At 52.3% G+C, this 14,780-nt stretch overlaps 1 protein-coding gene across 2 annotated transcripts in view; it reads left to right on the top strand.

The window, feature by feature from the left end:
• The window catches only part of Znf423 (zinc finger protein 423), a 240,012-nt gene that overhangs the window by 217,139 nt on the left and 8,093 nt on the right, over nt 1-14,780 (top strand). The window lies entirely within an intron of this gene.

The raw sequence follows: 14,780 nt of genomic DNA, 5'->3' as shown, positions 1-14,780 counted from the left end.
ATCCACTGGAACAAAGCCGCTTGGATGCCCAGAAACGCTGCCCCTGGGGAGTCACTGCTATCAGCAGCCGTGAGGAGGTCAGCTTGCAGCAGCAGCATCCTTGAGATTACTGTAGCCTGGAACAAAGGCTTATTTGTCGTTTACGTGGCATAGCCAGGCAGAGTTCATGATATTTGGTGACCTGCGCCCACAGAGGGTCCATGCCCGTCTATGTTTCCATGGTCACCATGCAGGGAGAAGGAGCGAGGGAGGGGTAATGAGCACACCCACTCTTCCAGCTTCTCCACACAAGCCACGCCCATCACTCCGTGCTTGGGTGGAAGGAAGTGTCACTGTCTGAATGCACAGGTCGGGAAGCTGAAGCTGCTGAGGAAGCCTAAGGGAGCCAACCTGTGCCAAGATCCCTAAAGATACATAGCCTTGTGCTCACGGGTACGTCAACCCGCAGGGCAACATTTACCTCCTGCCTGAGCAGGGCTGTGCCTGTACCCAGCGGCCTTCCACCCACCCAGAGCACGAGGCTGACAATCACCCATTACTTTCCTGGCCACAGCAGTGCCTGGTGCAGGGCCGGCTGGGCCTTCTTCCGGAGGCTTCCCGCCTCCTCGTCTGCTAGTTATGGAAAGCAGGCCCAGGAAGGGTACAGAAGGGGATTTGTCATTGGCTGGCAGAGTCCTGGTTGCGCCCAGCTCTGACTCAGTGACTGGACTTTGGAGAGTGCTGGGTTCTTTTCTTCTTGGCGAGTCCTCTGAGCTCCCATTACATGCTTATATTGTCCGCGTGTCCTTCGTTCCCTCCCCAGTGTGGATGAGTTAGGTGACCAGTTAAACAGGGAGCAGGCCAGGGAGGGGCTCGGCTTCCAGAAGACCATCATCAGTGGAGGCTTCGGTCCTTTTTGAAGTCCTAATGGGTCCTGAGCCTCTGTGCTGAGGACATTAAGGACCCAGGACCCAGGCTAGCAACCAGCTTACACTGGGCAGTCTGGGACGCTGCCTTGCTTACCTGGTGGCACATGCCCTTTATCCCAAATAAAGCTTTCTCATGGCCCATCTGTCGGAGCAGGCCAGGGTCCCCCGACAGATGAAGCTTTCTGCAACCCCACAGTACAGGCTGCTTAAGAGCGCCTAGTGGGGCCAGGCGGTGGTGGCGCACGCCTTTAATCCCAGCACTCGGGAGGCAGAGGCAGGCGGATCTCTGTGAGTTCGAGGCCGGGCTGGACCGATAGCCTCCAAAACTTCACCTTTCTTACTCCTGGCTTTGTCCCAGCCACCAGGAGGGGAGCAACCGGTCTCTTCTTGTTGGCTTCTCCCTGAGGGTCTGGGAGACGTGGCTCAGCGGGTAAAGTGTGTGCCTGCTGCATGTGTGACGCTCTGACTTAACAACTCCCCAAACCCTTGTAAAGCCAGGTGCTGTAGCACCTACCTGTAACCCTGTCACTTCAACCATGAGATGCCGGGCGGGGATGGGAGACTCCCTGGAAGCTCACGGGAGAGCTAGCCTGGTGTCTGCAACAACAGAGAGACCCTGTCTCAATGTGGACAGACACCCAACTTTACATAAGCACCAGACATGCATGCTCCCCTCCCTCCCTCCCTCCCTCCCTCCCTCCCTCCCTCCCTCCCTCTCTCCCTCTCTCCCTCTCTCTCTCTCTCTCTCTCTCACACACACACATACACATACACACACACACACACACACACACACACGCGCGCGCGCGCACGCACGCAGACACATGCAGACACACATGCACAAGGGTGGGGAGGGAGAGATTCATAATAAATAGTAAATAAATAAGCAAACAAGTTTCTCCCTGAAAGAGGAGGCTCTCTGCTCCCGTTTCTCTGGCATGTTGGTGGTGCTTTGGGGACTGGCTTGACTTCCTGAATGTACAGGTGCTGGGAAACTAGGCTAATATACTGTGCCTCACTTTGCCTCTGCTTAACCTTGGGCTAAGGACCAGCCCAAGGAAAGCCAAGCTTATAATCCTGGCTCTTCAGGAGGCTGAAGCAGGAAGATCAAAAGTCCAAGGCCAAGCCGGGGTAACTTAGACCCTGCCTTCAAGTAAAAAGATTTAAAGGCTGGGTTGTAACTCAGTGGAAGAGTACTTTCTAGCATGCGCAGGCCCTGGGACCACCCTCCGCACTCCCAAAAAGGAAAAGAGGTTCCTAGAAGCTGCTGGTTCCCTGGTCACCCGGATAACCTTTGAGTGGAATCCTCAAGTATGAGAACCTCACTAAATTATAGCCTTAACAAGTCTCTTATTTTCTGCAATTAATTATTTTAATTACAGACCATTTAAATGGGAAGTGTAACAGCACTAAATCTATGCAAATAACGGCTTTCGTTAAGTAACTTGAATAGCAATTTTCTGGGTTTGAGGAGGGTGTTCAGGCCCCACAATTTCATTGCCATTAGCTAAGCCGGTCTGCATTGTCCTGTTTGTGTGAAGAAAGCAAGACGGAGGTTTCCCTGGGTGTCATGTAAGGGCTTGTGGGGCAACAGACAGTGAGGCCAGCCAGGACACCTGCCTTTGCTGGGCTTCAACGGCCTCTTGTGACCATGTACCTAGAGTCGGTGGGCACAGGGACTACGGGCTTGAGGAGATGCACAGCCTAGGACTGGGCTTCCCCAGGGTTGGGCTGTTTTGCTGTGGGGTTGGAAGACTCAGAGCACTAGATGCCCGGCTTGTCCTGTGTCCGCCTCTGGAAAGCAGGCGCATTCACGGGGCACGGTTGCCAGAATGAGAGAGGTACAAGTCTTACTGACGTCTGAGTTCAGCTTGCTCTGCTGAGATTCATTCCAAGGGCTGCGGATAAACTGTGTTTACGCATGTCTAGGAGCATGAGCGGGAGCCAAGGTTTGCCGCTCATCTATGTGGTGCTGGTGTATGGAGGGCTCAGCGTGTACCCAGTACCAGTTCTAGGGCTCTCTGTTGCAGAGAGCCACGTGTTTAAAGGGCCTGTGGCCAGCATGAGGCAGGTATACAGCTGGGACAAGAGCAGGCAGAGTGCAGCCAAAGCAAAGAGCAGGGCCCAGTTGGGAGGGGAAAGCGCATGGAGCACAGGTCTCACCAACGTGTGTAGGTCATGGAGACTCATTCGCTCTACTTCCATTGTGGTGGGAGCCCCAGCAAGAGAGAAGGCTGATTTACACCCTAAATCCAGATTTTGCAACTGTGCTTCGGGAAGACACTGCTGCAAGAATGGGAAACCATCATATGCCTAGAAGGTTTGAGCAAATGTGTAATGAACCCTAAGACTCAATTAATTGAGCAGGCCTCCCAGACAAGATGAGTGTCGGTTGTGACAGGAAAGTAGAGAAAGCTACCGTGTGACGCCATCCACAGTACCAGAGTGGCTAAAGTCAGGCAAACACAGAAAGCTAGGAGTCTGTCTGGGGCCTGGGTACTGGGAGCCAGGAACTCTGGCACCCTGCTGAGGGAATTCAACATGGTAGAGCCACAGGACAAAAAGGAAGTCAGGCTTACAGCTGCCGTTCCCCAGAACCAACCCAGGGCATTTGTTCAGAGCGAGCGAGGGGAGCTGAGACTCCCACACGCCCTACACTGCTGCCTGCAGCAACTATGCTGACAGTGGGCCACAGTGGACGCTCCCATCATTCAGTCCTGGTGAGCGGATGACGCTTTGTGAACAGTGTCTACGGATGTTGAAATAACCTGGAGGGACTGCCCGTGCCAAGCAGGAGAGGTCAGACGCTAAAGGACCTGCCGTGTGCATTCCAACATGACATTTTGGGGAAAGCAAAATTGTTCCAGTACAGAAAGCCGGCCGGTGCCAGTGCCTGTGGGGGGCCCAACAAAAGCAGGGATCAGGAAGGGCTTCTTTAGCCACCCCCAGGCACACACCTGTGCGCTCAGGCCACGTGCTGGGCATGGGGACCCAGGCTGACCTCAGGGAGTTTCCAGGAGCCCTCTGTCCCCTAGTGTTCGTGACTCTGGAGTGAAGAGGCCTCCCAGCACGCTTCGGGAACCCCAAACTTTGGGAAAGACATGATGTTTGATCATGACTGCTCCTGATTTTTTTCTTTGGAGTGAGCTAAAGCTTCAGGGCGAACGAAACTGTGGTGATGGAGGTGGCTTCCGGAAGTCAAGAGTCAGAGATTGACATTGGGTTACTGGGGTCCTGTCCCCAGGAGCCACGTGTCACTTACGCATCGGGGCTTCAGGCTTCATCTCCTTAGTAACTGCCTCGTCTTTTCCTTATGCTCTTACTGTGCAGTCTGTGGCTACTGACTTCCTTATCTGTACACTGGGAGAGTCTGGTCCTTCCTCACAGAAATGCCAGAAAGGCCCCTGTCTCATGGTGGGCACAGGAAGAAATGTATTGGCCGATGGTCTGACCATTGTTTTCTGCAGTTACCTTTTAAGCAATCTGAAGATCATAAGGGTTTGTAAGGTCCCTTCCCCACTGGAGTTTTATTTTCTGAGCTGGAACAAAGTAGGACACTGAGAACTTCTATCTGAGGCAACCATGCTGGCCTGGATGCTGAGGGCAGCGGAAAGCCATGTTGGGGTTTGGAGAGATGCATGGTGGGGAGAATGGCTCTAGGCCCCCCTGCCTCTATTTCCTGTGACCCTGGCCTTTACTGTGGCTCCGGGGGCCAGGATGGAGATATGATTGAGGAATAAGATACTTGGAAAATGCCAGGGCTGTTGGCCTTGTGTTTTCAGCCGCGGGCCTCAGCAGATGAAGGCCTGGGGCCCTATCGGCCCCTTGCCAGGGTAAGCCAACCTAAAGGAAGGGGCGGCAGACTCTGCCCGCTCAGCCCAGCTGTCTCCACATCCCCTTGGGCACCTCTGTGACCTCTAACAGAGCACGGACGGCATGCCCTTCTCCCTCTCTGGGGTTTCTCTGCCTTCTGCTCTACACCAGTACACTGCTACTTGGCCCACGGGGCCGGGCTCTGATGGTGGGCACGTCCCTGAAGTGGGGGGAACAGCAGTTGGTGACAAGCTCTTGCTTTGTTTCTGCCATGACCCAACCCTGTTTCTAGCAGCTGGTATAGTTTGTGTCAGTACAGCCTCGAGAGAGTTGCTCCATCTTTGTGTACAGAAGTGGAAACTGAGGCTCTGAGAGAGGTTTGGAGGTTTTTGTCTGAGGTCACAAGTAAGTGGTAGAACATCACACAAAACTAAATTGTCTTTGCCATGGAGGCAAACAGAAACGCTCCAAAGTTTAAATAAATTGCCATTTATATGAGCTAATAGATTTAAATGAGGCCTGCAGTGCTGAACTATAAAAAGCCTTGTTGTCAGGGGACCCAGAAACTATTTTAGTAGTTGGGCCAAGCAGGTAGCACGAGTGGCAGTAACGGGGGACGAGAAAGAAAGCGCCCCTGGGTGAGCCAGGTGGGGAAGCTGTTGGTGGGCCTGCCCTGCCAGGAGCCACAGGAGTCAGGCCTGGCAGGCACAGGCTGGAGGCCTGCAGGGAAGCCACGGGGGAGGCGCTGTTGAGCTGGGCTGTGGAGAAGAGGGGATGACTCTGGCCACGGTGAGTCCAGTGCCTGAGACCTCCTGCTTCCTATGGCTGCTTTCCAGCTTGTTACGGTGTCCAGGGACCTGTGTGGTGCTGTCACAGGGCGGGTGGAGCCCCAGGGCTGCAACTTCTCTTTCTTTCAAAGTGATGCTCTGGCATTTCTGAGCTGGTGGGGACAGCTTGCCTGGTCACTTGCAAGTTCATGACATCTCTCTCTCTCTCTCTCTCTCTCTCTCTCTCTCTCTCTCTCTCTCTCTCTCTCTCTCTCTCTCTCTCTCACCCCCCCACACACACACTCTTCTCCTTGGTGTGCTGAGTAGGGAGAAGGAACTGTGGGTCTGCTCTGTGTCCTGGACTCTTGAGGCCCTCAGTGACAAAGCCAGGGGCTGTAGGAAGTGATTCCGAGCTGGCCCGCGGCGGCCAAGCGGCCAGCACAGCGCCGAGCAGGCCTGTTTAAAGGATTAGCTCACGCTGTTTGCTTGTGTGTGCCTAATCATGCCGCTTCCAGCAAAATGATTACAATTGATTAAAAGCAGAGCTGGTGCTCTAACAAGCAACCCGGAGCAGTCTGATGGTGAGAGCCCGGCCCTGCCAGGCTGGATCCTGGTGCCCAGCCAGGGGGAGGTGTCTGTGAGCCAGAGGTGTGATCTGAGTTCTGCTGGGACCCTTCTTGCCCAGTCTCTTCCCCCATTTTCATTATTCATTTATCACACACTCACACCCTGGTGACATTTCAGCAGCTGGGACACAAACAGGGACCTCGTCCACATAGGTAACATTCTGTGGGAGATAGGTAAGCCAGTAAATTCATGAATTGTATTGTGATGGAGGTAGTGTAGAGGTGTGATTGTGCATGTGCTCACATGACCACAGGAAAAGCTGAGGCTGAACAATTGGATTGGATGGTTACGAAAGGTTAGCATTTCTTCCTAGACTTGAAGTGGAGAAAGCCAGTGTGAGACCACTGTCCATCTTCCTGCTGGAACACCCTCCCTTTCTTCTGCTTCAGCCCTGCCCAAGTGGCCTCATCTCTGGGATCCTCTCCCTCATTTTCCCTCGGGCTTTCCCAGTCCTTGGTTTAGCTCTAGATTCCTTTACCAGTCTGAGTTATAAATAACCTGTATATTCCCGATTTCCCATGCAGATAGGAGATTTTGGAGGATGAAGACTTCTGCCACCCACCATCAGCCCACTTTCTAGTTGTCTTCCTACCCATCACCTACTCTCCATCCGTCCACCAGTAGATTTGCCACCCATCTGTGTGTTGATCCACCTACCATTCCCTCTATCTCTCCATCCCTCCACTAGTCTTATCCACTCACTACATATCCATCTTCCTACATACATCACCCATCATCTATCCATCCACTGACCACACATCACATACCCATCTATCCATCCACTCACCCATTCATCTGTCTTCCCTGCCTCCATCCCTGTCCCCGTTCCTCCATTCATCCACTTAACCATACACTTATTCATCCACGACATACCCACCTACCCACTCATTCACCAACAGATCCATCCATCCACCCACCCACCCATCCATCCATCCACCCACCCACCCATCCATCCATCCACCCACCCACCATCCATCCACCTATCCATCTCCCTACCCATCTCCTCTACATTCACCCATCAATTCATCTTATCCACCTACCATATACTCATTTACTCAACCATTGTCCATCTAACAATCCATCTGCCCCTCACCCATCCATCCATTCACCCATCCATCCATCCATCCATCCATCCATCATCCACTGAAATACCCAATCACCTATACACCCACCATCCACCTGCACAATCACCCATCATTTTTTCATCCATCCCTTCCTTTTTCTCCCATATATTTTACCATATGTTTTAACACTTGGGAAGTAGGGAGAACACATGTAGAAAAAAGAACAAGAAAGAAAGAAAAAGGAAAGGAAAGCAGATGCTAAGCCCACTCTCAGAGCCCCTGGTCTTGATAAGATGGGTAATGGAGGAGCCACTTTCCTTGCCTCTTTGTGCTGCTGCTGTCAGAGCCAGCCAGATAATTATAACTAATAATAATTAAAAAGTAAAAGTGCTGTAGGCATATGCTTAGCATTTGACTCGTTAGCTGTGCTTTCTGTGACTGGCATGCCTTCTTCTGTTCTGCTTTAAAAATGGCCTGGCCTGGGGCACCTCACCACTGGAGGGAGAGCAGAGCTTGGCCTTGGGCGGGACTGGGATGGGGACACCCCAGTGGCTCCTGGGAGTTTGAATCTGTTGCTAGCACTGGAGTTGGTCACTCATGAAGTCCGGAGCCCCAAGGCCTGAGGGCCAAGCAGGCTGCTAGTCTCCTGGAGCCACCATCTCCAAGGCTCCATGGGCATTTTACCGCTGTGGGTGGAGCCACCATCTCCGAGGCTCCATTGGCATTTTACCGCTGTGGGTGGAGCCACCATCTCCAAGGCTCCATGGGCATTTTACCACTGTGGGTGGAGCCACCGCCTCTGATAACAGGAACTGGTCCTGCTGCCCGGGGTTTACTGAGGGGTAGAGGTTTTTGAAAGCCAGAACTCTTGGGATTAGTGTTAGTGACTTTATAGCGAGGTCATTGTGTTCCCTCTAGGGAAGGAAGAAGCCAGCATAGCTCATATCTGCCCACCCTTGCAGCCCAGCCTGCCTTTGAATCCCAGCCCTGCTACCAAGCAGCTGTGTGAGCCTGAGGAGCCCAGAGATTAGAGTTTCTTCTCTGTGGAATTTCGAGGGTCTGAAGGTAGTGGTCTACAAATCCTCTAGTGCCAAGTCCACAGGCATTGGCCAGTGTTACCATTGTCATCATCATCCCAACCATGGTCAGGAAACTTCCTAATTCAGTCGGTCGGTGGTACATGCATGTGCTCACTGTGACCTCAGTGCTTGATGAGCACCTACTATGTGCCACATGTGTGTGTTCAGGCAATGGAGACACACAAAGGCCTAGAACTATTCACCTGCTGCACGGAGGGGACAGTGCACTAGTAGGATCAGGCCTTTCTTTCATGCTTGCTGAGTGAAGGATGACCATGCAGGATTGCCCCGCTGCCTCAGTCCCATCAGATGAAACTACACAGCTCTACTCTAAAAATATTAAATCTCAGGAGCTCTAAAACTTCAGTATTTTTGTGAGCCAACATAATGTCACAAGTGTAAAACACCACACTATGATACCATGTTATAGGCAGAAAATTACTTTAAATTTAGGTAAAGGTTTTCTTCAGTATGTACACAAAATACAAATGAATGTGTATGTAGACTTGAGTCTCATCTACAAGGTATACATTATACATTTGCAGATACTCCAGTATAAAAAGCTCCAAAATGTGAAACGCTTCCTGTGACCAGCATTTTGGATAAAAGACCTCTAAAAACACAAAACAGATTAATCAATTAATCAACCAATAATCAAGCAACTGAAGCCCACTAAGGCAGCTGCATATCTGGATGCCACAGGACTCTCCAGGACACCGTGGCCCTAGACCCTGTCTCTGCTAGTGTCTGATGTCCAAGGGTACAAGGCCTCTCTGTTCACAGTAAAGGGTGTCCTCATCACTGACCACGACTATTGTCATTTCTGCTACCACCACTGGGGTCAGCTACATGTCCTGAGGGACTATGTGTGGCAAGGTTGGGGGTCAATATGCGGAGGAGCCCAAAATGAACACCAGCCCCTAGGGCATGGGTCTTTGTCTATAATCTAGTGGAATGTGTACTGGCTAGTATCCCAAGGCCAACCCCTTCCCAGGTTGCTCTGAGCCTCCTCGTCAGAGAGTTCACCCTGAAGCTGTGGGAAGTGAGGTAGCGCCCTCAGGATGTGGGCATAGATGGCAGCCTTGTCTCCCCTGAAGGTCAGTTACAAGGGTGAGGCCAGCACCAAGCATAGCCACTGGGGCATGGGACTGCGGCAGCCCTGGGTATGTAAGGACTTGTGACAATCACAGAAGGGGAATGGAAGAGTGGCTGGAGTCTGTGGACAGCTCCGCTTAGATGTCCTCTGGGCCTCAGGTTTTGGTCCAGCTGAGCAGTGAACCACAATGATGCCCATGTAGGGACTGGGGGCCTCCTCAGAGGCTCAGCTTTGAGCAGAGACGCCGTTCAGGGTGGGTCTCGGGCTGCCTGTTGGAGCCTGCCTTCATGCCCTGGGGCTGGGGCCAACCAACTTTCTGGGGGCACAGTGCCATCGTGACAGATGGGCATGGGGGACTGCCAGGAGCCTTGAGTCTGGGGCCATTGTGTATGCTTTGAGCCTAGCCTCTTGCTCTTGTTTTAGTCTTAGGCAGGAGCAAATGCCTTCAGTTTCTTAGTAACAATGACAATACCAGTGACGGTGGGTGACATGCTGCTTCAGTGCTCAAAGAGTTGCACACTACAAAGCTTTGCCCCGCATGGACAGACAGAGTATGTAGTATACAGGAAGGACATAGGCAGGCCACAGTTGTGAGGCTCTGCGGCTTCTGACCATTGGGACATGGGGTATATGACCCACCCTTCTTAGAGGAGACACTACCTCTGCACCATGGGCCACTGAGACCCAGATCCCAGGAGGACATGATGAAGGGGGCAGTATTTGGGGCAGAATTGGCAATTAGTGTTACCATTTCATTTTTACTCTGTTGAGATAAGGCTGTTGTTACACAGCCAAGGCACACTTCTAACCCTTATCTTCCTGCCTCAGCCTCCTGAGCGGTGTGTTCTCTACCTTCTGATGGGTCATATTCAGGGACACCTGTGAGTTGATGTCCCTCGTCAGTGGCAGAGTTGAGCTCACAGTCCTGGTGGTATGATGTAAGATGTAGTAAGGACATTAGAAACACCCCGAGCTGAGCTCAGTGGGAAGGCTTCACCCATTGTCCTCCTCTGCACGGTCCTAATGCAGCCAGCAGAGCCACCTTTGCAGGTAGAAGCTGAGACGTCGGTGGGCAGCTGTGGAGACAGAAACCCAGGCAGCCTGGTTCCTAGGCTGGTGTCCACCGCTCCAATACCCTGGGTGGGCTTCCGTGTGCTTGGGACACTCCCGTTCAAACCACCTCTTCTTGGGAGTGCGGCTGACTGTTTCCTGTTAGGAGGTTGGGCTCTGGTGTGGCAGGGGCCCCAGCCCCTACTAGCAGAGTCTGCCGGAGACCAGGATGGCTCTTGGTCGAAGCTTAGATTGTACTCTTTGGTGTAGCAGGAACAATTACTAATGACATTTAGAAAGAAATTAATGATGAGAAATGCAAGTTGGCATTTCCGTAGCAGCAGTCAGCAGCACGGTGAACACTCGGCGGAGCAGAGGGCGGGGGCAGGGGATGCAAGAAATTAATTTTGCTGTGTCAATAGTGAGCTGGCTGTACTCACTCTGCCACTGAAGTTTACACAGAATCAAGTGGGCTGGCCTGGGTTAGTCCAGGCCTGTGCTGGGTGACAGTTTCCTTTCGGTGTGGCCTTTAGGTGGCACCTGGGGACAACAGGATGAGGGCACAGCAGAGACAGGTGCAGCCTCTGGCCAGAAGAAAGACTGTGGAAAGCCTCAGGTTTTTCCATCAGAAAAATGGAGATGTTGGAAAAGTGACGTTGATGTGTGAAGAGCAGTTTCCAGCACGTAGCAGGGACTCATATATGATAGCCAGTACTTGGACATGTTCAAGAATGTGGAACTGGGTTGGGTTTGGGTTGATTGTGGTAAATCTTAGATCATGGGGACTGTGGTGGCGGAGGGAGAGAAGGAAGTAAGGGGCTAGGTTGATCTGGGACAGGGTGTGGGGTTCCTGGTGGGATAGGGAAGCCTTATCCAGAAAACCTCCCTCCAGTCTCTACTCACACAGGAGCAAGGGGACACACATGGAGATGTCACCCTGACCATAACAGCAAAAGCCTTACAGAGCAGAAGGCAGCCCTCCTGGTCTGGAGGTTGTTGAAAATAAATGTTATTCCATGTTTATCAAGAACCGGACATTGTCCTCGGCACTTGTGAGCATCAAGTGAGCACCTCATGGTGTCTCTATCAAGATAAGGATACCAAGACACCCACAGGTGGATTCACTCCCTGAGGCCACAGAACTAGTCAGTGCTAGACCCAGGCCACCATCCAAGACACTATTTTCTTTCTTTACCACACCACAAAATCTGGGTTTCTTGACTAGTTATATATTTATATTCGTATTTGCTTTTACAAATGTTTTAGTCCCCCCTGGCAACAGTCAGCTGCCCCATCTGACACAGGACATTCTATATGCTGTTTCAGATTCTGTGTATATTTTCTCCTTTAAACCTCATAATAAAACTATGGGGTAGACGCAGCCAGCACTGCCCCCTTTCAGATGTGTGAATGAGGACTTAAAAGAAATGAAGTCTTCCTAGAGCCTACAGTCGTAGAAGTGATAAGTGACAAAAGTCAGGTTTGAACTCCAAAGCCGGCGGCTTTTTGGCCATCCCACTCACTTCCTACCTGTTCATTCATCCAGGCTCTCTGACTCACGCCATTCAGGCTCTCACAACCCACCCTCCCATCCACCTACCCACCACCTACCCAACAGATGTCTGTCCACCCAGCAATTACACACACATCTGCCCACCAATCGGCATTGAGGTACACATGTTCATTTTTACTTATGATTTATTTTTAATCATGTGATGTGTATCTGTGTGGGTATGGGCACAAGTGCAGGCACCCAAAGCTAGAAGGGTCAGATTCTCCTGGATTATGACCTGCCCAGCAAATGGGCGGCGACTGAACCTGGGTCCTCTGCAAGAGCAGTGAGCACTCTACAACGGGGCCGTCTCTCCAGCCCCCATGTATACAGCTTCTAAAGGATCTTCCTTTTATGACCTTTTTATTTTATATGAAAGATTCATTTGTTTTGATTTTATGCGCACATTTTCTCTCCATGGGTTGTGCAGTCAGGCCAGAAGAGGGCATCAGATCCCCTGGAAGAGGTGGCTGTGAGCTGCCATAGGGTGCTGGGAATTGAACCTAGGTCTCCTGCAAGAGCAGCAAACGCTCTTAACCACTAACCATCTCTCCAGCCCCCGCTCCCCGCCTCATATGCTCTTAATTTCACATTGCACTTTGAAACTGCCTGCGTGTGTGCTCTGGTTCACTGGTGGGCTGGAACAGAACAGGAGTGCAGATGATTGTGGGTTTGCCTCACAGAACCAGTGAGTTCCGCTATGCAGAAGGGAATCGTCGTGCAGAACCACTTGGTGTTGGGCAGGGCAGTATGTGGGCGAAGACACTGTGACCGTGGCTTGGTTGCCAGCTGAGCCACCGTCTATGGAAGAAATATCCCAGAAGTGGGGGGGTCACCCTTTGCCCTTCGATTTGTGGCATGTGACTCCTCCGGGACTGGCAAGGGTGCACACCTACATGTTTCATGAGGACTGTAGCGATCATTAGCTGTAATGGGTCTCAGCTGCGGTGTGGATCAGTGGCGCATGCCACAATTCATCACAGTAAATTAGGTCCATCCTCGAGACTTCTGCCCCTGCAGCCTGGGGGGCTGTGGGCAAGGGGCAGAGCCTTGTGGTCGCCAGAAGCTGTTTGCGGGTGCTGGGCGTGATGTTTCTGAGGGCAGCCACCCTCACAACATCTGCCGGAACAGCTAGCTCTTTGTTGGCAGGGATAGTTTTCCAGAAGATTGGAAGATACAGCGAAGTCTTCTTTTTAGCGGGAATTTGGAGAAAAGTAGAAATAGCTCTGGATCAAAGTTTTCATGTATCATTTACAAAACCTAAAAGCCCCAGTGCGGTCCAGGGACCTGAACATACGTGTTCAGTATAATTAGTGACCGTGTGACCTAGATTTTCCAGGACAGCCCTAGTTTCCAGGTCTGGCATCCCACTACTGGCTAGTTGCCCTGGTTTTTGGTTTGTGAGGAAGGATGCTTCTGTGTGGACATAGCAAAAACCCGCCTAGAGTGGGAAACCAGCCAAGAGGGAAACGGCTCTCCCTCTCCAGGTCGTTCACGCGTTTTTTAGAAGTAGGTGGTCCATAAGCTTGTCTCTTGCTTCCTCTCCAGCATGGGGAAAATGCAGACTCCTCCTTCCTCAGCCCGCCCTTGCCCCCGAACAGGACTTCTGTCAGTGGGACTTGGGTACTCGCCCTCCCGTTTGGGTTCCGTGGCCATGGTGGCCTGGTTCAGAGAGCCACGCCACCGATGTGACGGCCAGTTCAGCTGTTGTGGAGGAAAACCCTCTACAGCATGGACGTGGAGGTTCCTTGCAGGCAATGCCAGCAGCTGCTGACAGGTGGCACGATGCCCTTGGATGCTGCAGCTCCCGCTCACCAGCCTAGGGGGCCACAGGCTACTGCAGCCACCGCGTCCTCTGAGGCAAAGATAGGAGGTGGCCACACAGGAAAGGTCCTGAGTCTCTGCCCTTAGTGTGCACACACACCTGCCTCTTGCTTGTCCTACCTGCTTCGTTTTTGGCTGCGGTAAATTCGTGTGACACGAAGCTCCCTTCTTCTTCCCCGTTCTGGTGTGCAGCTCAGGGGCTCTGAGACGCATACACAGCCATGTAGACTTCACCTCCTCCACCCCCGAACCCTTTCATCTTCCCAGCCTGCAACTCTGCCCCCTTTTTCTCAGCCCCTGGCACCCGCCACATGCTCTCCATGAGTTGCGCTAACTCAGGACCCCAAACAGGAAGATTCCACAGTGTGCATCTTTCTGTGACTAGCTTATTTTGCCTAGGGTAATGTCCCCAAAGGATCCTGGCCACTTTTAAGACAACCGTCCAGCATGTTCTGGATGGGGGATGCTGCTTCCCTGTGTTAGCGGTCATCGTTCTGCTACCTAGCGTGCAGGCAACCTCTCAACAGCATTGGAGACAGCACCAGGCGCGGCCAGTGAGCAGCTAAAACCATCCCTAACTCCCGAGCTTACAGCAGGGCGACCTCACAGCCTGGCTCTCCATCCCCTTCCTCAGAGCACTGGGCCCATCTGCATTGCCCCCAAACAGCCCTTCCTTAGGAGCCCTGGCCCAGTTAGTATGCTGGAGACTCCAGAGGCCTCATGTCAAACTCAGCTGAGACATGTGGTTGGCCTGCTTCATGCTGCTCTCAACACAGAGAAAGCTTAGAGTTTAAAAAAACTCATTTCCCATTTTCTGACAAAGCCCGCAGATATGGCCCTGCTGGCCCATGTGTCCCCATGGTGGCCTCGCCCGGTACAGAGCCATGCATCTTTCCTCCCAAGCTTGAGCTCTTGAGGCTGAGACACACCCACTGGCCCCACTGCTTCGCCCTGCCGTGGGCCCCCTCATTCGTGCTGTTGGCCACCTGTAGAGCCCAGC

Source organism: Mesocricetus auratus, unplaced genomic scaffold (assembly GCF_017639785.1).
Source record: "Mesocricetus auratus isolate SY011 unplaced genomic scaffold, BCM_Maur_2.0 Super-Scaffold_100045, whole genome shotgun sequence".
In the NCBI taxonomy this organism is placed as follows: Eukaryota; Metazoa; Chordata; class Mammalia; order Rodentia; family Cricetidae; genus Mesocricetus; species Mesocricetus auratus.
This window is presented reverse-complemented; position numbering and strand designations above follow the sequence as displayed.